General features: G+C 44.7%; 1 long non-coding RNA gene across 1 annotated transcript; it reads right to left on the bottom strand.

Moving 5' to 3' along the window:
- Nucleotides 1–6170: 6170 nt before the first annotated feature.
- Nucleotides 6171–24277, bottom strand: LOC141051674 (uncharacterized). The gene is made up of 3 exons (XR_012220674.1): nucleotides 24158–24277; nucleotides 22774–22892; nucleotides 6171–6424 (listed from the first exon to the last, which is right to left on the bottom strand). It is a non-coding gene; the product is annotated as an uncharacterized lncRNA (long non-coding RNA).
- Nucleotides 24278–24600: the final 323 nt, after the last annotated feature.

The raw sequence follows: 24600 nt of genomic DNA, 5'->3' as shown, positions 1-24600 counted from the left end.
GCATAGCGGGGGCTGGGGCGGCACGCAGCAGCTCTTAGCGGCGGGCAGGGAGCGATCAAGCAGCTCCGCTGCCTGCAAGAGGGAATAGCAGGAGCGGAGCTGCAAGGACCCGTCCAGCTTCCTGCCCGCCGCCCGCGCTTCCTGTCTCTGACTGACACAGAGAGGAGCGCGGCCACTGCTGTGTCAGAGCGAGGAAGCGCGGGCGGCGGGCAGGTGAGAGGAGAGAGGTGGTGTCTGTGTGTATATGTATGTCTGTCTGTGTGTGTGTGTATAATGTGTGTACATGTATGTCTGTGTGTGTGTTGGTCTGTGTTTGTGTAGCCTGGCCCTGGAGGAGATGGGGACATGAGGAGAAGGCCATGAGGGGAGTGATGGGGTGAAGGCAGTGATGGGGAGAAGGGAGTGATGGGGTGAAAGCAATGATGGGGAGAAGGGAGTGATGGGGTGAAGGCAATGATGGGGAGAGGGGAGTGATGGGGTGAAGGCAATGATGGAGAGACGGCAGTGATGGGGTGAAGGCAATGATGGGGAGAAGGGAGTGATGGGGTGAAAGCAATGATGGGGAGAAGCGAGTGATGGGGTGAAGGCAATGATGGGGAGAGGGGAGTGATGGGGTGAAGGCAATGATGGGGAGAAGGCAATGATGGGGAGACGGCAGTGATGGGGTGAAGGCAATGATGGGGAGACAGCAGTGATGGGGTGAAGGCAATGATGGAGAGATGGCAGTGATGGGGTGAAGGCAATGATGGAGAGATGGCAGTGATGGGGTGAAGGCAATGATGGGGAGACAGCAGTGATGGGGAGAAGGCAATGATGGGGAGAAGGGAGTGATGGGGTGAAGGCAATGATGGGGAGAAGGGGGTGATGGAGCACTTATTCAAAACCTATGGTGAGTTGAGTCACATTATAAATGTTATTTAATTATAAGTATGCACTGCTACACTACAACCGTGTCCATAGCCCCGCCCCCTTATGACCAAAGCCCCGCCCCTGCCACACCTCCATCCCCGCCCTGCCGGGCCATGGAAGAATGGTCTTGCTTGAAACCGGTCCCCGGTGCAAAAAAGGTTGGGGACCACTGAAATAGGAAATTATTCTTTACTGTTAGAACAGTCAGAATGAGGAATGCCCGACCATAATAGGTAGTAATTGCAGATCTTATAACACGCTGTTAAAATAGGGTTCGATGCTTTCCTCGATACACATAAGATTGTGGGTTATAGTTAAATTAGTGTCAAAAAGAGACACTTTTTGACACTGGAGAACGGTTGAACTTGATGGACCTAGGTCTTTTTCAACCCATGTAACAGGGAGAACATACAAACTCCTTGCAGATACTGTTTATTTAGCGATTTTTTATAAATTATGATTACACTTTTTTTTTAACTTTATTACATTGTCCCAGGGGGGACATCACTGTCATGTGACAGATCGCTGATCTGTCATATCACAGATCGCTGTGACAGATCAGCTATCTGTCACAGGCAGTACAGAATGCAGCTTTGCAGGCATGAGGAAGCCGGCTCCCTGCAGGCCCCCGAAGGTCCCCGCCACCATTTTGGATCCGGGGACCAGCAGGGAAGGAGGTCCCCGGAGCAGCGCTGCACATCGCGCTGCTCCGGGGGGCTCAGGGAAGCACGGAGGGAGCCCCCTCCCTGCCGATGCTTCCCTTAACCCCCGATACACTGCGATTGTGTTTGATCACAGTGTGCCAGGGGTTAACGTGTCGGGGCGGTCCGTGACCGCCCCTGAGACATAGTGCCGGGTGTCAGCTGTGATAATCAGCTGACACCTGGCCGCTATCAGCGGCGCTCACTCTGTGAGTGCCGCTGATCGCTATGACGTACTATCCCATCCATGGGCATAGGGGCCCGGGTCCCATGGACGGGATAGTGCGCCAGATGTCGGGAAGGGGTCAAATAAAGTTTTTTTGATAATTTTAGCACCAGGTTTGGAGTGCCTCCTTCAATCCCTTTTCTTCGACTTGGGAAGTCAATCTTTCTTGACAAAGCCATTATCACGTGTTCATTGAAGGGAAACAAGTAACAGAGTTGTATGCCATCTGGGAGATGCGTAATCTCATCTATCTTCTTGTGAATTGTCAAGAAATGATGTTCTGTTTGCCATGGTAAGCTGTTGTATTCAGTGGCTTTTCACTGCATGTTCGTAGGAGATTTCAAGATTGATGAATTGTTGCTAAAAACACCTTTACAGGAGATGAAGGGGAAGGCAAGGGAAACCCTCGTGATCAGGTAAACAAAGTAGCTAGCACCAAGTCTGTTTGTAGTAGCCATTTTTTACATTGCCAAGTTGCCACGAACAGTGTATGAGCTGATAGTATGCTGTCAGAGTACTGGACAGTTAGACCAGAAAGGGACTTTCACTTATTTATAAATCAAGACTTGTCTCCCCAGTCACCCTGTCAATTTAGTCTTATTCTGGCTAAATGTTTATCAAATTTGGGATTGGGCCATTTTTGTTTTTGTCTCATTCTTTTAGATTTGGGGCTACTACATGTGTATCTAGGGTGAGTTTAAAAGCGCTTCCCCGGTGAAGCAGCTGGTTAGGTCTTTGATACCTTATTACAAGAATTACATAAGACCTGATATGTATGTTTGCTAATCTTTTGTGATTGCTTTAGCTTTTGCAGGTATCACCATAATGATCATCGGCCATTTCTACATTCACATGGCAGTTGGCACATGAAAGATTGTATGGTGACAACTTATCCTGGTCTGCAAATGTAGACAGAATCTCCCAAAAGTGTGGGGTTAGATATGGGAAGCATTGATGGATGCTATTCTGGAAATGTCCCTATTGTAATTTGCTTCTGGTCTCTGGAATGAAGCAAACGTTGGTTAAGACTGATGTTCCCTGACACCCACATATTTTTTTTTTCTGAAATTTCTCTAAAAACTAACTGGATTAATTTTTTCAAAATAATAATATTTGGATAGGGCTCTAATGGGGTAATGATTCTCCTTGTGGAGAGTGACACGCCAAGCCTGGCATGTCAGAGTGAGTAGTCTTATAACCCATGCATGCTTTTCTGGGAAATTAAATGTGCAAATTGTCTCCTCCAGCACCATCTATTGGAAGCAGCTATCCTAAAAGTTAATATCCACTCTTTAATGAGCCTTACAATATGATTTAGGTTAAAAGTTTCAATTTGCAAACACGATGTTTCAGGTTGTTGCCTTCTCAACAAGTTACAAATGTTGCCCCTTAGATCTCAGTTCAGAGCCTCTCATCTAGCCAAATCAGATCTCATACTTTTCACTGTGGAGGGGTAACACCCCAAAACACTGTGTCTGCAAATTGAGATTCTGGTTTGGCTTTTATCCTAAGTCATGTTGCAAGACTTGTTAATGAGTCAATATAGACTCTGAAGATCACTGCTTCCAATAGGTGGCGCCAGAGTTCTAGTCCTCTTCCTCTCTGAGGAGACAATTTGCAAAAATTTTCAGACAGATTCTAACTAGAGTGAATAGAATGTGGTTGAACTTTATGCCATTTACATGGGACCTATCAGTTTTCCACATGGATTTAGAAGAAAGAGTGCCCAGTCTTTAATTTGAGGACAGTATTCAATTATCTGACATACTGTTGGCATGAATATTTTTTATTTAGATTTCCAGGTGATGACTGAACTTTCTATGGGTGGGGTGTGACCTGTCCTGCCTGCCTAGCTGACATGTGCTGGTGGGTAGTCGTTTGTCTTGTGTAAATGGACAATTGATTGGTTTTGGTCCTTTGACTGAACTTTTTTGACTAGTCATGATTACATTTTCTATTACAGTTGTGACTTTGATAAGAAAACCTTTTATAAACATGGCCAGGGATTAATGTCCTCCACTCCACAGTAGAATCCATGTTTTTCTTTTAGCTATTTGGTAATAAATGGGTTATCCAGGAGGACTATTCAATTTTTTACTGCGGCCACAGACTGCTCCTGCCAACTACACTGCACAACAAATTTCAGGGAAGTTCTTGTCCACTGAGAAAATTTTATTGTATCTTATAGATTTTGATATGCTGAACACGAACATTTGCTCCAAAAGTCTGTATCACGTAAAGTTTTTAAGAAACAACAGTTTATAGTCGAGACACTACATACATGTGCATCGATGTCAGTAGCAAAAGCAATTGTTCAAAAGTGTTTTGCAGATGACTTTCTTTTATAATCCGTGTCAGATGCTTTTTGAAGAAGATTCCAGCAATAGTCAGCCAGCATTGACGTACTACACTTTCCCTGGTACCTTTTCTCCATCAGCGCAAAGTCTTGGTGAAATCTTTCACCATGTTCATTGCCAACGGCACCAAGATTAGCTGGAAAAAAGTCCAAGTGAGAAAGTAGAAAATGCATTTTTAGTGACATATTGCATTTCATCAAATGATATGCTGTGAGCATGTTGTCCACGAGTTGTTCAAAGTTCGGTGCCCTGCTGTTGCCAAGGAAGTTGAAGGTCACATTCACATCTTTAAAGGCTCTCCATGCCACTTAGCTACTGTCATTCATTATATCTCGGATCTGTGGGCCTAAAAAATACCTTCTTTAATCTTTGCATCACTTATTCTTGGAAATTTCTGTCGCAAGTAAGAAAAGGCTTCCGATTCTTTGTTCATTGCTTTGACAAAACTCTTCATAAGCCCAAGTTTAATATGCAAAGGAGAGAGAAATATCTTTGCTGAATCAACGAGAGGATTATGTTTAACATTCTTTTGTCCAGCAACAAGGTTTTCACGGAGTGGCCAGTCCTTTCTGAAATAGTGCATTTCTCATGCACGACTGTCCCACTCACAAATAAAACAACAAAACTTGGTATATCCAAGCTGCAGTCCAAGAAGAAGTGCAACAACTTTTAGATCACTACATATGTTCCAGTTATAATTTCTATAATTAATGTGGGTCAACAGTAACTCCATATTCTCATACGTTTCTTTCATGTGTACGGCATGTCCAATAGGTATAGAAGAATAGATATTTCCATTTTGTAGTAAACAGCCTTCAGACTTAAAACTGAACAGTCGCCATTCCTTCATGTTCGCATCCAAGAGCACCAAACAGCCCAAAGACGTCGTTGCAAAAGGTTAAACTGTTGAAATGGTTGAAAAATTGATTAAGGTCTTCTTGATGACTGCGAAAAACAGAAACTCTTGTTCATGGTAATAAGAGATTCCGTTCTTGTAGCTTTGATTCCAATAATTCTGCCTGCCTCTTTGACAATTTCAAATCTCTGACCAAGTCACTCTGATCAGCTTGACTGAACAGATGGGGATTAGATATAGAAGGCTCAAAGTCTGGGTCTGCAGCAGTTTCATTTTCCACTGACATTGTTAGTTCATCTTTGTCGTCCTCAATTGTCCATACTTTGGGTGGCTTTGGAACATGAAAACTTTCATCATGTGGCACTGGTCTTATGGCTGAAGTAACATTAGGATATTCTATCGATTTCTTGTTTTTTGCTGAATATCCTGTCACATTTGTAAGGCAGAAGTAGCAATCTGTTACATGATCTCTCTGCTCTCTCCATATCATTGGGACAGCAAACGGCATTGAAGGTCGTGATCCATTCAGCCATGCTTTAAGTATGTCAGTATTGTCTTTTGATTCCTCCCCTGCTCAGGAGATGTGGTTTGCTCTGTACAAGGTCAGCCGAATGATTCACTGTGCCTGCGCAGAATTCGCATAATAAGTACTTGCATATGTGTAGATCAGCGATTTATGTTATTTCAGTGGAAACTTCAGAATATACTCTTTCAGAAAAAGTTCATATATGAGCATTTTGAATTATAACAAAATATTATAATGTTTCATATCATTTCTCAAAAACCTTACGTGATAGGAAAAATCTGAAGTCATATCTGAAGTCATTTCTGAAGTCAGCATGAAAAAAATCTATCAGGGACACTCAAAATTGCCCGAGGGACAAAACCTTGGTAAAACAGTGCTATTCAGCAGCTTCCTCTGTTGTAACATTCATGGAGCAGCAACTTCTCTTGTGCTATGAGCCAGCATTTGTTAGATCTGGCAGGTTGTTGACTAATTAAGCAACTACATGCCTGTTAGTTTTTAAGAACATAGTAAAAAAATAAAATAGTACTAGACAACTACTATAAATGTTTACAGAAGGTTTGGTGAGCGCCATATAATCCATGAGGCTCAGACATTGTCAAAAGCAATCCTGTTTAATATCTGAGCTTACAAATCTATCACAAATAATGGTCCACGTGGTCATTCAGGAAGGCTGAGGCTCAACCATGTAGCATACAGCAAGCAGTTAAAGCAGGTTCTTTCTTACTCTCGAAGCTTTAAAGCTGCATATGTGGTTGTCTCTGTGCCCTTCATCCTAGGTCGTTGATTGATTTGGGTTCTGGAGACATCAGCATAGTAAAGCTCTTGAACGTCCTCTTCTTCCTTACACTGCAAAATCGGAGAACAAGTGATGTCACAGCAAGGGTACAACTCAAAGTCGTCACACTGTCAAATTATATGACCCATAAAGTGGCTGTGATTTTTCACCATAAACATTTCTTCCAGTTATAATAACAATGGGGACTGAAAAGATGACAAAACTTGCTCAGAACAGTTGTCACTTCTCCGTCAGGACGTTACCACAGCACCAAAAGATCCTACAAAATATATCCAAATAATTGAGCCTAATAACTGGCACTTCAAATTAACTACAACATCAAACAAGGAAAATGAAGTTTAGCCATAACATATTCAGCCTTTATTACTGCATAATAACAAAAAAGATAAAAAACAACACTTAAAAAGAGATACAAGTCCAATATAGCCTCACAAGGTAAGTATATACATACATTGCCATATGGCAGATAATCACCATAGAAAAGTACATAAGTATAACGTATATAGCCTAGTGCAGCAATAGTAATATACCAAGATTGGCCTGCAAAATGATGATGTACCACTCCTATGCACTAATGGTCTGCATATGTATGGACTACAGAAAGGTATAGTGCAGGGAAAGTTACCCCCACAAACCTAATATGGTATATAATGGCCAATAGGATATATCCAAAGGGCCATGCAGTGAAAGAATATAAATAGAAATCAAATAGGCAATCACAAGCAGTTACTGACACAAGTCAGCAGTCTAAGTGCGTGCATAGTGCATATACGACAGTCAATGCTGAAAGGTGTAAATAGCACAGTGGCAGGCTTAGGCCTGTTTCACACATCAATTTTTCACCATCAGTCAAAATCTGCCAAAAAGTGAAAAAGGCGGATCCGCTAAAAATGTGTAAAAACGGATGCCAGCGGATGGTGCGAATCTGTTTTTTGACGGATCCACTATACGAATTTTTGTACGGATCCGTTCCATCCGCTGGCATCCGTTTTTTCCATCCATTGTTTCTGTTTTCTGATGGATCCGTTTTTCCACACCTCCAAAATGGGATGCTCCCAAATATGATTGGCTCTTGGAAAATGCTCCCAAATGTGATTGGCTCCTGGAAACTAGGGGAAACTTTATCTATGGTGTTGTAAAACAATATCTTTGAAAGGTTTTAGAGCTAGTGGCAGAGATGGAAGGAGTCATTGCGGATATTAACAGCTTCTGTGTGGAATTTGATTTTCACTGCAATCGGTTGGCAATTAATGCTCTCCAGAGGGAGAAAAGAAGACTGCGAATCCTGCGTCTCCAACGCATGAAGAGACGACGGCAGTGGATTCATCCGATAAATGCACAGAGATTTACCCTTGGCGTGTTTTCTACACTGTATCTGAAATTGAGGGATAATCCAGACAAGTTCTTGAATTATGTGCGGATGAGGCACGACCTGTTTGAGATATTGGTGGAGTGTGTTGGAGCGCAAATCCGGAGAAGGGACACCTACATGCGCTTTTCTATTTCACCGGCGGAGCGTTTGATGGTGACCCTTCGGTAAGTTATCTATTTTTAAAAGTTTTCAGATTCTGCAGACTTTTATTGTTATGTTATGGCTTGTAGTTTGTATTAATTTTACTTTTTTCCCTTTTTTTTACCAGATTCCTGGCAACTGGAGAATCCTTCACCTCCCTCCATTACCAGTTCCGGCTCGGGATTTCAACAATATCTGGAATTGTCCAACAGACCTGCCGGGCATTGTGGGATTGTCTACATGAGGAGTACATCCCACAGCCAACACAGGAGAGGTGGTGTCACGTTACCCTCGGACTCGGGGCCTGCTGTCCCGGCCTCGGCAACTAGGAGGCGCCGGACTGTCACATCGCCGTCAGACTCGGGGCCTGCTGTCCCGGCCTCGGCAACTAGGAGGCGCCGGACTGTCACATCGCCGTCAGACTCGGGGCCTGCTGTTCCTACCTCGGCCATTGGGAGGCGCCATGATTCGGCCCCGAGTGATGGTAGCGACAGAGAAGGGGCTCCTGTGCAGGCATCTGACGGACGCAGGCTCCGCTCCTCAGTCGGTCATGGAGCGGTTGGTGCTTTGCCATCTGGCCTGCTCCTGGGGGCGGTCCTCATGACATCAGCAGTCCGGGACCCTGTGAGGGATGACCTGATCCCTCAAATACTTTGGGACTGGTCTTGCAAGCTGCCGGATATATTCTTGGTTCCCCTATGTGCTACTGTGTGATTGACTATTGTTTGACTCTGACCTCAGCCTGGATTTATGACCCCTCTATTGCCTGACGATTTTGTACTTCTGCTATTCTCCCGGTTTGTGACCTTGGCCTGGATATTCTGACTCTGCTACTGCCTAACGATTCTGTACCTCTGCCGTCCTCCTGGTTTATGACTCTGACCTTGGCCTGAATTTGACTCTGCTATTGCCTGCCATTTTTTGTACCTCTGCTGTCCGCCTAGTTAAGACTCAGATTCCCGACTACGCTTTTGGTCCCGTTTTTTAACCCCTCTCTGATGACCGTCCTGCTCTGGCCGCTGCTCATATTCAGCCAACGCCTCCTGGGCTCTGCTGTAAATCCAGATCCCTGTATAGGGGTAAAGGGTATCAGAGTTGCTCTAGGTGCTGTCTTACTGCAGCCCAGACTTGCAGACGGACGTTACATTATATCCGGCCAAAAAATTAACTGCTTCTTGTGTATATATCCAACATATACAAAAGCAGTCTCCCTGAACTTTTTTTTCCCTTCTTCTGACTGAGCTGATTGTTGGCCTGAACACCTGGTGCATTGCACAGCCTGGAAGATCACTCTCATTCTCCTGCACAAGCATGCTGCAGTCTGGAGTCTTCAGGGAGAGAGCTGCACGTCAGAGATCCATGCTCCTGGGACATCGGCCTCTGGGCAGCTCTGGTCATTGTTGCCCAGGGGCTCAGGTATTGCCCGCAGATGCGGCTAAAGTTTTACTACCTATTTCTCTTCCTTTTGGTCTGAAATCTCAGTATTTGAACGCGTATGTGGATTGTGGATCTGAAGGGAATTTTATGGATTCTTTGGCTGCTAAAAGTCTCGGTGTACCCCTATTAAGACTTAATGCCCCTATAAAAACTACGGCTATTAATGGCACATCCATTGTCCAGGAGGGGGTTAAATTTCTTACTGACAAAATCACTATGTCTGTGGGAGCGTTGCATACCGAGTTTATATCATTTTTTGTGATGGATAATTTATCTGCTGCTGTCATTTTGGGAATGCCATGGCTACGTCAGCACAATCCAGTCATCGACTGGCACCTAGGCGATGTTGTACGCTGGAGTTCGCACTGTCAGGATAACTGCATATCACTAGCAGTAAACCAAGTTAAAGTTAAAAACCCCTGCATACCTTATGCTTTCAGAGACTATGAAGATGTTTTTTCTATTGTGGATTCTAAGAAGCTACCCCCTCACAGAGAATATGATTGTCCTATAGACCTGATTCCAGATGCCTGTCTCCCAAAAGGGAGAATATTTAATCTCTCCGGTCCAGAGCGTCAGGCCATGAATGAGTATTTAGCAGATAGCTTAAAAAAAGGGTTCATTAGACCATCCATTTCACCAGTTGGAGCCGGGTTCTTCTTTGTAGAAAAGAAAGATGGTGGTCTCAGACCCTGCATTGACTACCGGGAGTTGAATGCAATCACTATAAAGAACCAGTATCCGCTTCCACTCATCCCTGATCTTTTTAGTCAGCTAATGGGAGCCCGTTGGTTTACTAAACTTGACCTCCGGGGGGCATACAATCTAGTCCGCATAAGAGACTTGGATGAGTGGAAAACAGCCTTTAATACCCCTCTTGGCCATTTTGAGTACCTTGTAATGCCGTTTGGACTCAGTAACGCACCTGCCGTGTGCCAGCACTTTGTAAATGATATTTTCAGAGACATTTGTGGGGTGTATGTCATCGTGTATTTAGATGACATTTTGATTTACTCTGCTGACCCTGTGATACACGCTCAACACGTCTGTTCTGTACTGCAGAGACTGCGAAAACACTCGTTTGCTAAACTGGAGAAATGTGTTTTTTTTTTTTTGCTGACGAGGTACAGTTTTTAGGGTCCATGGTTTCAGGCAAAGGCTTTCGTATGGATCCTGCCAAGATCGAACCTATCAAAGCTTGGGTGCAACCCAAATCGCTAAAAGCGCTGCAGCGATTTTTAGAGTTTGCAAACTACTACTGTAAATTCATCAGGGGTTTCTCCGAAATTGCCAAACCACTCACGGATTTGACCCGAAAAGGGGCAGACGTGGCCAATTGGAACCCTGAGGCAATTCAGGCTTTTGCTACACTAAAAGAGTGCTTTGTGGCCAACCCAGTTTTGGTTCAGCCTGATCTGGACCGCCCATTTATTGTAGAAGTGGATGCCTCTGAGGTCAGAGTGGGAGCAGTGCTGTCGCAAGGCACTGCATCCCTCACTCGGCTTCGCCCATGTGCTTTTTTTTCCCGAAAATTCTCTGTCACTGAGAAAAACTATGACATAGGTAATCGGGAATTATTGGCGATCAAATGGGCCTTCGAGGAATGGCGCCACTTCCTCGAAGGCGCCAAACATAACATCACGGTAATTACCGACCACAAGAATCTGACCTACCTGGAGTCAGCTAAAAGATTAAATCCAAGACAGGCAAGGTGGGCCTTGTTCTTCTCTAGGTTTGATTTTTTTAATCACCTTTCGCCCTGGTACTAAAAATGTGAGGGCCGATGCCCTCTCTCGCAGCTTTTGCCCCTCACAAGCCGAGGACTGTGAGCCAGTCCCGATATTGGCCAATGGAATCGTTGTGTCAGCAGTATCTCTGGACCTTCTGGAGGAGATCCGTAGCTCCCCAGAACAGGCTCCTGACACTACGCCCCCCAAAAAATTGTTCGTCCCGGCTACGTTTCGCATGCAAGTTCTTAAAGAGTCGCATGACTCTGTTCTGGCAGGCCATCCTGGTCTCAACAATACCACCCGACTGGTAACTAGCAACTTTTGGTGGCCGACGGTGGTTAAGGACTGTAAAGATTATGTGCTAGCGTGTGAAGTCTGTGCCCGCGCCAAGTCCTCCCATAATCGCCCTGCCGGCTGGCTCCAGTCCTTGCCCACCCCTGAGAGTCTATGGACCCACATCTCCATGGACTTCATTACGGACCTGCCGCCCTCAGATGGGAAAACGTGTATCTGGGTGGTGGTGGACAGGTTCAGCAAACAGTGTCACTTTGTCCCCCTGTCTGGGCTACCTAACTCAGAAACCCTAAGTAAACTCCTCATTGTGCATGTTGTACGTCTGCACGGTGCTCCAGTGAATATTGTGCCCGACAGAGGTACCCAGTTCATCTCAAAATTCTGGAGAGCGTTCTGCAAACGCATTGGGATTGCGCTGTCCTTCTCCTCTGCCTACCACCCCGAAACCAATGGTCAAACCGAACGTACCAACCAGGCACTGGAGCAATACCGTCCGCTGTTATGTGTCAGAACATCAGTCTGATTGGGTGGAACATCTGCCACTAGCTGAGTTTGCCCTAAATAATCGTTACCAAGACTCCATTAAGACTACCCCATTTTTCTGCAACCATGGACTGCATCCGCGGTTTGGTTCGTTCTCGGCCAGGATGTCGGAGCTCCCCGAAAATAGAGGAAAATATGCATCGCTTAAAAATGATTTGGTCTGAGGTAAACTCGAACTTGAAAGGGGCCCAGGTTAGACAGGCTTCGGCTGCGAACAGGCGACGATCTAAAGGGCCGCACCTGAGAGTTGGAGACAAGGTTTGGCTCTCTACCAAAAACATCAAACTTAAAGTGCCGTCTGCCAAACTGGGTCCCAGGTTTATTGGTCTGTACGAAATTATTGAGGTAGTTAACCCGGTAGCTTTCCGTTTAAAACTTCCACAGTCTTTTAAGTTGCCCAATGTGTTCCACAAGTCCCTCTTCAAGCTGTATCGCTCCCCAATTCACCCTGTCCAGTCCCCTCCTCCTCCTGTTTTGGTCGGAGGGTCCTTGGAGTATGAAGTCCAGGGTATCCTTGACTCCCGCCTGGTGAGAGGCTCCATACAGTATCTTGTACACTGGAAGGGCTACGGCCCAGAGGAAAGGTCCTGGGTCCCCGCAAGGAACATCCATGCCAAGGCATTAATTAGGAGATTTCATCTCCTTCATCCTGACAAACCGGGTTTTGAGGGTCCTGAGGCCCCTCTTAGAGGGGGGTACTGTCACGTTACCCTCGGACTCGGGGCCTGCTGTCCCGGCCTCGGTCACAAGGAGGCGCCGGACTGTCACATCGCCGTCAGACTCGGGGCCTACTGTCCCGGCCTCGGCCACTAGGAGGTGCCGGACTGTCACATCGCCGTCAGACTCGGGGCCTGCTGTCCCGGCCTCGGCCACTAGGAGGCGCCGGACTGTCACATCGCCGTCAGACTCGGGGCCTGCTGTTCCTACCTCGGCCATTGGGAGGCGCCATGATTCGGCCCCGAGTGATGGCAGCGACAGAGAAGGGACTCCTGTGCAGGGATCTGACGGACGCAGGCTCCGCTCCTCAGTCAGTCGTGGAACGGTTGGTGCTTTGCCATCTGGCCTGCTCCTGGGGGCGGTCCTCATGACATCAGCAGTCCGGGACCCTGTGAGGGATGACCTGATCCCTCAAATACTTTGGGACTGGTCTTGCAAGCTGCCGGATATATTCTTGGTTCCCCTATGTGCTACTGTGTGACTATTGTTTGACTCTAACCTCAGCCTGGATTTCTGACCCCTCTATTGCCTGACGATTTTGTACTTCTGCTATTCTCCCGGTTTGTGACCTTGGCCTGGATATTCTGACTCTGCTTCTGCCTAACGATTCTGTACCTCTGCCGTCCTCCTGGTTTATGACTCTGACCTTGGCCTGAATTTGACTCTGCTATTGCCTGCCGTTTTTTGTACCTCTGCTGTCCGCCTAGTTAAGACTTGGATTCCCGACTACGCTTTTGGTCCCGTTTTTTAACCCCTCTCTGACGACCGTCCTGCTCTGGCCGCTGCTCATATTCAGACAGCGCCTCCTGGGCTCTGCTGTAAATCCAGATCCCTGTATAGGGGTAAAGGGTATCGGAGTTGCTCGGGGTGCTGTCTTACTGCAGCCCAGACTTGCAGACGGATGTTACAGGTGGCTGGAGATTGCGGACAGCTTTCAAGAAATCTGCCAGTTTCCAAATTGTGTTGGTGCAGTTGATGGGAAGCATATACGGATTGTGAAACCCATTGGATCTGGATCAGAATTTTTCAACTACAAGAAATTCTTCTCCATTGTACTGATGGCCATTGCAGACTCCAAATGCAAATTTATTGCCGTGGACATTGGTGCGTGTGGTCGATCAAATGATTCTCAGGTGTTCAAGATGTCCGCAATGGGCCGTCGTTTGTATGGAGACAATTTTGATTTCCCACCTCCAAGACCACTCCCTGGAATAACAGGCCCACCAATGCCATTTGTGTGTGTTGGTGACGACGCATTTCAACTGTCCAAACATCTTCTCAAGCCATATGGTAGTCATGGATTGACACACAGCAAAAAAAATTTAACTATCGATTGACAAGAGCGCGAAGAGTGGTGGAGTGCGCTTTTGTGATTTTAACTGCAAAATGGAAAGTGCTCTTAACGGCCATAAAAATGAAAACTGAGACTGTGGATGAGGTGGTGAAGGCATGTGTCATCCTGCACAATTTTGTACTTTCAAAGGAACCTGTTTCCATGGAAGAAAATGTTTTTGAAACCACCCTGTGGGATTATCAGCAGACAAGTGTTCGGAGTACTGTGTCAGTGTCAAGAATGAGGCACACATTTGCAGATTATTTTCTGTCACCAGAAGGAAGAGTCGACTGGCAAGATGACAGGTATAAATTTTTTTTTTTTTTTTTAACCAAGGTTCCTTTGAAAAAACTGTAGTAATTTTTCCTTTTTTAGTTTTGATACCTTTAGGGTGAGTGCACACGCTGCGGATTCACCTGCGGGTTTTTTCCAGCGGAAACGCAGGTAAAACCGCAGGTAAAGTGACCTGCGGTTTTGCTGCGGTTTTGCCCTGCCGTTTCACACCTCTACTATGTTAAAGGTGTGAAACCGCAGCAGAATCCGCATAAACAATTGACATGCTGCGGAAAAAAACCCGCATCTTTTCCGCAGGTAAAAAACCGCAGCGTGAGCACTGCGGTTTTGAAAACCCATAGGCTAACATGGTAAAGTACCATGTCTGCGGAACTGCTGCAGTTCTGCAGGGAAACAACCGCAGCAAAACCGCAGCGTGTGCACATACCCTTACACCAATAATAATAGTGTTGTGTTTTTTGTACCTTTACACCACCAGTGTACTTTGAAATGTTACCACATGTGTTTTTTTTACCTTTACACCACCAGTGTACTTTACCAAGTGTTGTGTTTTTTGTACCTTTACACCACCGGTGTACTTTGAAATGTTACCACGTGTTGTGTATTTGTATCTGTACACCACCGGTGTACTTTCAACCTTTTACCAAGAACTAAAGAAAAACGGAAACTACACAATAAAATTGTTTTGAAACAAAAACATGTTTATTTTTGCATTTTTAAAATACTGTTGTCATTTTAATTTTTGATAAAAAAAACTTATTTAAATTTTTTAGAAAAATGTTTAATTTTTTAACAAAGTTAAAGATGCCGGTATTGTTGGGTGGAGATATCATCAGAGGGGTTAACATGGTTGACCACATCGAGGGGGGGGTGGAGGACTGGGAACAGAGTTGGTGAGGATCAGAAGTGGAAGGGGGGGTTGAAAAAATGAGGTTGTGATGGGAGTTGATAGACAGAGGAGGTTTGTGGGAACATTGAAGGTGTGTGTGGGGGTGGGTATGGTGAGGACATTGGGGTATAATGCAATGGGGAAGGAAGGTATAGGGAAGAATGGAATGGGGAACTAGAGAAAGGAGAAGGAGTAGGAGGATGGATGGTGGTAGGAGGATGGATGGTGGTGGAAAGATGGACAGAGGGAGGATGGATGGTGGAATGAGGTGATGGAATAGGTGCATGGGATGCTTCGGACACTGCAGCCACTAGAGCATTGTGACAGGCTTGCATCACATGCATCTGCTGGTGAGTATTTAAACCTTCCATTTGCCGGACAACTGAATGAAAAAAAATGTGTCTCGGTGTCTGGTTTGACTGTGCATTCATCCGTTCCATGTAGCTTCTGAGTTCCATGATACATTGATTTATCATGTTCAACCCAGAAGCTAACTGCTGACCATAAACGTGGAAAGCTTTCTGGACTGATGAGTTCAGACTCAAACAGTCAGACAAGGTCATCCTTTCCAGACCTCTCAGACGCTGCCGTCCAGAACCAAAAGTTAGTCGAGATGTTGCGGCAGTGTCAGAGGGGTGGGGCAAAGGGTACTGTAAATCGTCACCAGCAGCTTCATGTGATGAAGTCTGCCCTGCTGCTCCAGTGCTGGTGGAAGGGAAGAGGGACGAGACAAGAGGGAAGGTAGAGAGGGGTCGGATACCTCGATGTGGTCACTGGTGGCAGTCTCCGAAGGGATCCCTCCAGAGGGAGGCAACTCAGAAGCAGGCTCCAGAGTGCTGCAGACGGTGCTAAAAAAAGAGAGAAAAAAATATATTAATATACTGATATTTCATTTACATTGCTGAAAAAAAAATAGGTTAAACATGTAAACATTTGTACTACAGAAATGGTGTGTGGAATATTTACCTTCTGCTCACCATCATCGACCGGAGGAACGACAGGGCTCGGTAATGTTTATACTGGGTGCTCCTGCGTCCTCTTGATCCACTCCTTGTTGAAGTCCCTCTTGAAGCAATCCCTGAGCGACCGCCACCATATGATAACCCTGTCACCTGTGAAGGAAAAATAAAAGTTGTTAGTATTCAACACTTCACATGCTGTAATATAAGTTACTGAAATTGGAATACTTATGCACAAAATTCCTGGCCCTCGCATCGAGCTCCTCCCAGTTCTCAACAACCTCCGAACACACCTCATCCCATAGCCGTCGGGTGGTTGGTTGGTCGGCATGTAAGCGGTTTGCCATGTTCCACAGCTGCTCCCGTGGTTGGACAACCTCAATGAGGGTGTCCACATCTATGATACCCTCTTCCACATGTCTGTGAGGAGCACGCTGTGAAACCTGTGAAGAAAAAAAATAAACAAAAAAATGATTACATTCAAACACATGAGGTTCATTAATCAATCACCCAAATAAAGGGTTACTTACCGTTTGCCGACCACCAGAGGCATCACCTCGACGACGCTGGGATGTCCTGGGAGTCGCTCTAGTGTGGGCACCGGATTCTGAAGACTGTAAAAAAAAATAAATAAATAAAAAAATTTGGGGGTTGGATGGATGCGTAGTTATTGTGTGTGCTGTCATGAATGTTTGTGCTGGGTGTAGCATTATGTATGTATGTATGTATGTGAGTTTTTGTATATGCTAAACTTACACTCTGCATGCCCCCTCCTTGCATTTCTCCACCCTGCATGTCTCCTCCTGGAAGCTCCTCAGATTCAGCTTCCTGTGAAAACATAATACATGCATATAGGGTTAAAAAAACAAAAAAGTAAAATAAGAGTAAAAAAAAAAATTATTTACCTCAGTTCGCTGATGATGTCAGGGGGAGCTCTCAGAAGAAGACATTGCTGTGGCCTGGCTTGCGGCTCTGCTGCGGTGTGGCTGGCGGGTCCTTCCTGAATGGATCTGCAAGTATAAAGACACTTGTTAAGCTACTATACAAAGGATAACAAAAGCTTTCAGGCCTTTATACTTACTGGGAAAACTGAAGGTTTTCCTATGAGGCTCTGGTGGCTCTGCTGCGGCCTACTGGGTTCTTCCTGAACGGATCTGCAAGTATAAAGAGAATTTTAATAACATAAAAAAAATCTTCATTGGTATTAATGTGTGTAATTCTCTGAAACGCTCACTGAGAGTATACCCAAGTGTTTGCATGTGTGTAAAGTCCCTGAAAATCTCTCACTGAGAGTGTAACCACACTATGATTGGATGTGTGTAATTCCCTGTAACTCTCACTGAGAATATACCCAAGTGTTTGCATGTGAGTAAATTCCCTGAAAATCTCTCACTGAGAGTAACCACACTGTGATTGGATGTGTGTAATTCCCTGTAACTCTCACTGAGAGTATACCCAAGTGTTTGCATGTGTAAATTCCAATCTCTCACTTGAGAGTATAACCACACTTATATACCAAAAACCAACACTTAATGTACCTTTTTTGCACGTATACCCATACTTAATTTTACCTGGTTTTAAAATAATACTACAGACAGTTTTTATAAACAGTTTTTATTAATTTTTTTTTCATAAGTAGGAGCTACTCTGCTCTTTATTTTAAATACCACAATAAATGAAAAATAAAAAACAGTGATATACTACAGAAACACCACATACAACACCACAATTACACCACATACAATACACAACACAATCACAGCACAATTGCAAATATGCAAATAAAATTTCAGTACTATGAAAATAAAATTCAGTACACATGCAACAGAAAAACAAAGTCTGAAAAAAAAAGCATAATAAAAATACACACACACACAGACATGCAACACTGGGAGGCCACGAACATACATGTAGGAAGGCAGACCACACACACAGACAGGCCACACACACAGGCAGGCAAGCCACAGACACACTCAGACATGCCCCACACAAATAGTTTAATACTCACACAATTGCAGGCTTTGGTGGCTTTGGTAGCAGGCCTCTCCATCCTGGCTTGGTGCTGGGCAGCTGGGCAGGTGCTGGCAGGCCTCTAGCTCCAGGGGTCTTGCAGCTTGGGGTCTTGCTGCTGGGCAGGTTATGGCAGGTTATGGCTGGCTGGCAGGCTCTGTCTGTCTCTCTCTTTCTTCTCAGCTGGGGGTCTTTCTGCTGGGCAGGTGCTGGCTGGCTCTGTGTCTTCAGTCTGGCTTGTGTCGGAAGTCTGGGCCCAATGATTAATTAGCCCACCTTATATTGTTTTTGGGCTGTCTGGAAAAGTATCTTTTTTTCTGAGCATGCTCAGTGCGATTTAGTGGATTCCGCCGGCGGATTCCGCAAAATAGCGGATCCCGGCGGATCCGCCGCCCATAGGCGCCCATTCTACCACATGGCGGATGATGGCAGATCCGCTGTCTCCCGCCATTTTGACGGCGCCAAAAAACATTGCAAAGTCCTTTCACCTCAGACAGAATCCGCCAGAAATCTGGCGGATCCGCCGAATAGCGGACATAATGGACGACCATCCGCCAAAATCCGCCACTAATGTATCTCAATGGGAAAAAATGGCGGATCCGCCACAAGAAAAGCGGATCCGCCATTTTCAAATTTTGGCGGATTTTGACTGATGGTGAAAAACTGATGTGTGAAACAGGCCTAAAGGTAGCATCCAGCCAACTGACATGGCAAACATAAGCCTAAATAAAATCCTGCACCACCTATGCGCTATTCCATACCAGTGTAGATGAAATAGTTAAATGCTAACATATGTATATGGCACAGTGGCAGATTAGCAAATTAAGGCAGCGTCCAGCCAAAGAGTACTTGTGCTGACATAGCAAACAAATAATTACTACACCACCTATCCCATAACAGTCATGAATACGGACTATGAAAAAAAGTGCAGAGTGCATATAGGAATCATACAACCTCACCCCCTGAGATGAAGCTAGAGCGAAACACGCATCGGGGACCTTTGCCTCACAAGATTGTATGTTTCCTATATGCACTTTTTTTCATAGTCGGTAGTCATGGCAGTTATGGGATAGGTGGTGTAGTAATTATTTGTTTGCTATGTCAGCACAAGTACTCTGGCTGGACGCTGCCTTAATTTGCTATTCTGCCACTGTGCCATATACATATGTTTGTGTGGCACCCCTGAGGCTCAGTCGCCACAGAGGTACTGCACCTTCTCCTAAGGTGTGGTGCCCCACCATCCAGGTAAGTTGGAGGCTCCTGACCACGCTCCAACACTCGCACCCCACACAATAGAGTAGTTCAGCACAACCACATTGCGGCTCTTTGCTTAGAGAGAAGCAGAGCACCTTTGGTGGTTCCCTGCTTGTAACACTAAACATGCTGGGAGGTGGGTGGAGTTGAGGATACATATAAAAGAGCGGGATGGTTGCAGGATGAGGTTCAGTTGAGTTCAGAGGTTGAGTGGGAGAGAGGAAGCCACTCGGAGAAGAGTGGGGATCCCTGGAAGAGGGATGGAGGAAGGAGTGCTGCAGCTGCCTCAGTGACCTGAGCCTGCTGGCACAGGAAAGGAAAGAAGGAGAAGGACATTGAACCGAAGCCTGAGCTTCCATAAAAGGGAAAGGACAAGCACGGAACGTAGGAGTAAAGGGAACATAGAGGACGTGGGTTAGAGGAACAACCCTGCCTAGAAGTTCTAAGCGCAAGGCCGGGGCCTGGTCCCCGAGGTTGTATGGACACTAATGGTTCTGCAGCAGACACCGGGGGAGTAGTGGGTTGTAAATGCACTACTCCCATCTAAGACTTGGGGGCACAACAGCAACACGGATATAGAGCCGGGATTCAGGAGTAGAGAGTCCCCGAAGCAGGCTACAGCTGTCTGCCGTGCAAGTAGAGTTCTTGGGAACATCTGTCAGGAGGAACTCCAGTGTAACACAGTACTAGGAGATCTTCACACTTAAAGGCGCTTTAGAGGAGACGTTCAGGAAAAGACACATAAGTTGGCGGAGTGTGGAAGGGAGCATTCCATCTTGCCTGGAGGTTGGCTGAGTCCCTGACCCGGAGGACACGGCACAGAAGCGGGCACTACAGACTGTGAGTAAAGCTTTGGAACTACATGCCCTGGTGTCCTCCATTCCTTCCTGCATCCGTCCGCCTGACACTGCTACATCCCCTGCGCCAAACACTACACCATCTAAGTGTCTCCACATCAACACTGCCCTGGGACAACAGCCCTGCCTGTGGAGGGCTATAAGATCATTGCTGCACCACACCATCTGTCCCAGAGGATCTGTCTGCAGCGTCGGCTTAACACCTCCCTTGCCGAACACCACAGGTGGCGTCACGAACTATTCCATTCCATTAACTACATTCAACCATTCACATCTTCCTATTACTTGGGCGCCCAGGGCCACGGTCCGGGTCACCGCTTCTGTGACACGTCCCACTGATACCAGCCCGGTACTGAGTACCACACGACCCTGGGAGGGCGACCCATTAGCATTTAACTATTTCATCTACACTGGTATGGAATAGCGCATAGGTGGCGCAGGATTTTATTTAGGCTTATGCTTGCCATGTCATCATAAGTACTCCTTGGCTGGTGCTACCTTTACCTGCCACTGTGCTATTTACACCTTTCAGCATTGACTGTCATATATGCACGCACTTAGACTGCTGACTTGTGTCAGTAACTGCTTGTGATTGCCTATTTGATTTCTATTTATATTCTTTCACTGCATGGCCCTTTGGATATATCCTATTGGCCATTATATTCCATATTAGGTTTGTGGGGGTAACTTTCCCTGCACTATACCTTTCTGTAGTCCATACATATGCAGACCATTAGTGCATAGGAGTGGTACATCATCATTTTGCAGGCCAATCTTGGTATATTACTATTGCTGCACTAGGCTATATACGTTATACTTATGTACTTTTCTATGATGATTATCTGCCATATGGTAATGTACAGTGGGGCAAAAAGGTATTTAGTCAGTCAGCAATAGTGCAAGTTCCACCACTTAAAAAGATGAGAGGCGTCTGTAATTTACATCATAGGTAGACCTCAACTATGGGAGACAAACTGAGAAAAAAAAATCCAGAAAATCACATTGTCTGTTTTTTTTTCATTTTATTTGCATATTATGGTGGAAAATAAGTATTTGGTCAGAAACAAGCAATCAAGATTTCTGGCTCTCACAGACCTGTAACTTCTTCTTTAAGAGGCTCCTCTTTCCTCCACTCATTACCTGTAGTAATGGCACCTGTTTAAACTTTTTATCAGTATAAAAAGACATCTGTGCACACCCTCAAACAGTCTGACTCCAAACTCCACTATGGTGAAGACCAAAGAGCTGTCAAAGGACACCAGAAACAAAATTGTAGCCCTGCACCAGGCTGGGAAGACTGAATCTGCAATAGCCAAACAGCTTGGAGTGAAGAAATCAACTGTGGGAGCAATAATTGGAAAATGGAAGACATACAAGACCACTGATAATCTCCCTCGATCTGGTGCTCCACACAAAATCCCACCCCGTGGGGTCAGAATGATCACAAGAACGGTGAGCAAAAGTCCCAGAACCATGCGGGGGGACCTAGTGAATGAACTGCAGTGAGCTGGGACCAATGTAACAAGGCCTACCATAAGTAACACACTACGCCACCATGGACTCAGATCCTGCAGTGCCAGACGTGTCCCACTGCTTAAGCCTGTACATGTCCGGGCCCGTCTGAAGTTTGCTAGAGAGCATTTGGATGATCCAGAGGAGTTTTGGGAGAATGTCCTATGGTCTGATGAAACCAAACTGAGAGCCAGAAATCTTGATTGCTTGTTTCTGACCAAATACTTATTTTCCACCATAATATGCAAATAAAATGGAAAAAAAAACAGACAATGTGATTTTCTGGATTTTTTTTTCTCAGTTTGTCTCCCATAGTTGAGGTCTACCTATGATGTAAATTACAGACGCCTCTCATCTTTTTAAGTGGTGGAACTTGCACTATTGCTGACTGACTAAATACTTTTTTGCCCCACTGTATGTATATACTTACCTTGTGAGGCTATATTGGACTTGTATCTATTTTAAGTGTTGTTTTTTATCTTTTTTGCTATTATGCAGTAATAAAGGCTGAATATTTTATGGCTAAACTTCGTTTTCCTTGTTTGATGTTGTAAAAGATCCTACAAGTTTGCTAGGTGGTCATCACACATCTCATAGACAGCAGAGCTCCATTTCCCCATCGTGGACAGTGTAAATTTATTGGTTACTAGGTATTGTATATCTCTATGAAGGGGTTCATCAGAACTTTGATAAAAATTGGACTACCATTAGAATAGGTCATTCATGTCTGTTAGGTCTGAATGATTATCCAACTAGCAGATTAAATAGGCCGCAATACTCTGGCTATAACAGCTTCACCTTCATTACTTACCACACACAACTTTATACATAGATTATCAGCTGTAAATCTTATTTTGCTGCTCAGTCCCATTTAAAGGGTTTTTCCTGGCTGAACATAAATTTCTGCAGTTACGCTGTGACTGCAGTTTGCCGGATCCATGCAAGGTGCCATATTCACTCTATTATTCCCTTAGTTCAAGCGGTCGTCACGTCGTAGTCACTTGTTCACAAGTAGTCAAGTAATTCGTTACAACAGTGAGAGAAGCAAATTTCATACCTGCAACGACGTGATGAGCACTTGAGCTGGTAATGGACGAGAATCTTTAGAGGGAGCATATTGCGTGCTCATTGCGGACATTCTTATTTTACTCACTTTGTTCTCTTTCCCAGAGTTTCCTAAAAATTGAAAAATAAAATAGTTAATATTTTAATTAGTATTTTCATTAGTGTTCTGGGGAAGAGCAATGTCAGTGGGTTCATACCAAGATAATGTGATGAGTAAATAGTCTATTCTATAGAACATGATCACAGAGGTCTAGTGATAAAGACACAAATATTCATAAAAATGGTGACTTTAAAGGCGTTTTCAAGCCACTGAACATGTGAACAATCATGGTCATGGTGTAAAATGATGAAATACGTAATACTCACCTTCCCCTTCCGCCAAGACTCCCAATTTCATTCCCGCTGGTCTCTGTACTTCCTGCTCTATTTGGTCAGTGTTTGGCTGCATTGATCATGTCTGTTCAGACAGTGCAGGAAGCCACGAGACTGGGAGAGATAAGAGACCACTGCAGTAAATCACAGCCAACACATCTTTGTTGCAGTGAGTGATTGAATGCAGCTGTTACATATCTTTCCACACAGAAAAAAAATTAGAGACATCTATCCCAAAACAGTGGGATTGTTATCGGTAAGGTGAGTATTCCTTCTGATTTGGCTTTTGTCCTAAGTCATATTACAAGACTCGTTAAAGGGTTGATTGTGACTTGTAGGTTCGCTACTACCAATAGATGGCGCTGTAGAGTAAAAGTCCTCTTTCTCTCTGAAGAGGCAATTTGCATATTCCTTCTGTTATAATTTTAAAGCATTTCGAGTGGTTTTTATGTGGCTAGACAAACCCCATACTATTATTCACTATTTAGAGGATGTCTTTGTAGTCACACACTTTCAGACAATTTTTTTACATGAGCCTAGAAAGAAAACTTCAATAGCCAAAATACTTCTCATCCCAAAGATAGAAAACTCTCTTTCCGGTGCCACTTACTGGAAGCTTAACTGTAAAAGTAGCGTTATCAACCCTACTGAGAAATCAGTACATAGCAAGAGCCATTACATGGGTACCTCACATGTACTGATAAGGTCCAACAAGTCCAAGAATATCTACAGATCTACAAACTCTAGAAGAGAGTGGACATTGACCTAAAGGGTAGTCACCAATAGAGAAACTAAATTCTTTTTTTCAAAGGAGAGCTGTCTTGAATGCTTTTTTCATGTAACATTGTTCTAATGACTCCCTATGTCTGCAAGGAGAATCCCTTCTGAGAGTCGGATAATGAATCCTCAAGAGGAGCAGCATGCAGAAGACCACAACCGGTAGTAACTGAATCCATACATATTGTTTATAGTGATGCTGGACCTGCTGAATGAAAGCAACGTACCTGAGACCCAGTATTTAATAAGCACAGCAAGAAGAATAATTATAATAGATGTCTCCAGTCCAATGATAATGTAGATGGTTTGCCAAATTTGATTTTTATTAGCTTCTTCAAAATCATTACCTAAAAAAGAAGTTGATTATAATTAAAATGGAGAATGGTTCCTTATAAAGATGTTGCTACATCAAAGGTATCTACATATTGTGAAGGGTTGATTCACTCAGCTACTTTCCGAAGTAGATGAAGGAACACTTTTAGGTAAGTCACCTGCTGGTTTATTTTTGGACAAACCACAAAAAGAGGACTAAAAATCCTCCAAAAATTCAAGAATGAATGCAGTACAAAGGGACAGCAGTGCTTACCTGTCCAGGTCTGTGAACTAGTGCACTCTCAGGATGCAGCAAACCCATGTAATAAAGATGGCGGCAATACAGGTGCAAAATACT

The sequence above is a fragment of the Dendrobates tinctorius genome, unplaced genomic scaffold, assembly GCF_039654945.1.
Source record: "Dendrobates tinctorius isolate UK_male_01 unplaced genomic scaffold, ASM3965494v1 ptg000158l, whole genome shotgun sequence".
NCBI lineage: Eukaryota > Metazoa > Chordata > Amphibia > Anura > Dendrobatidae > Dendrobates > Dendrobates tinctorius.
Note: the sequence above shows the minus strand (reverse complement) of the source record. Positions and strands in the feature narration are given on the sequence as shown.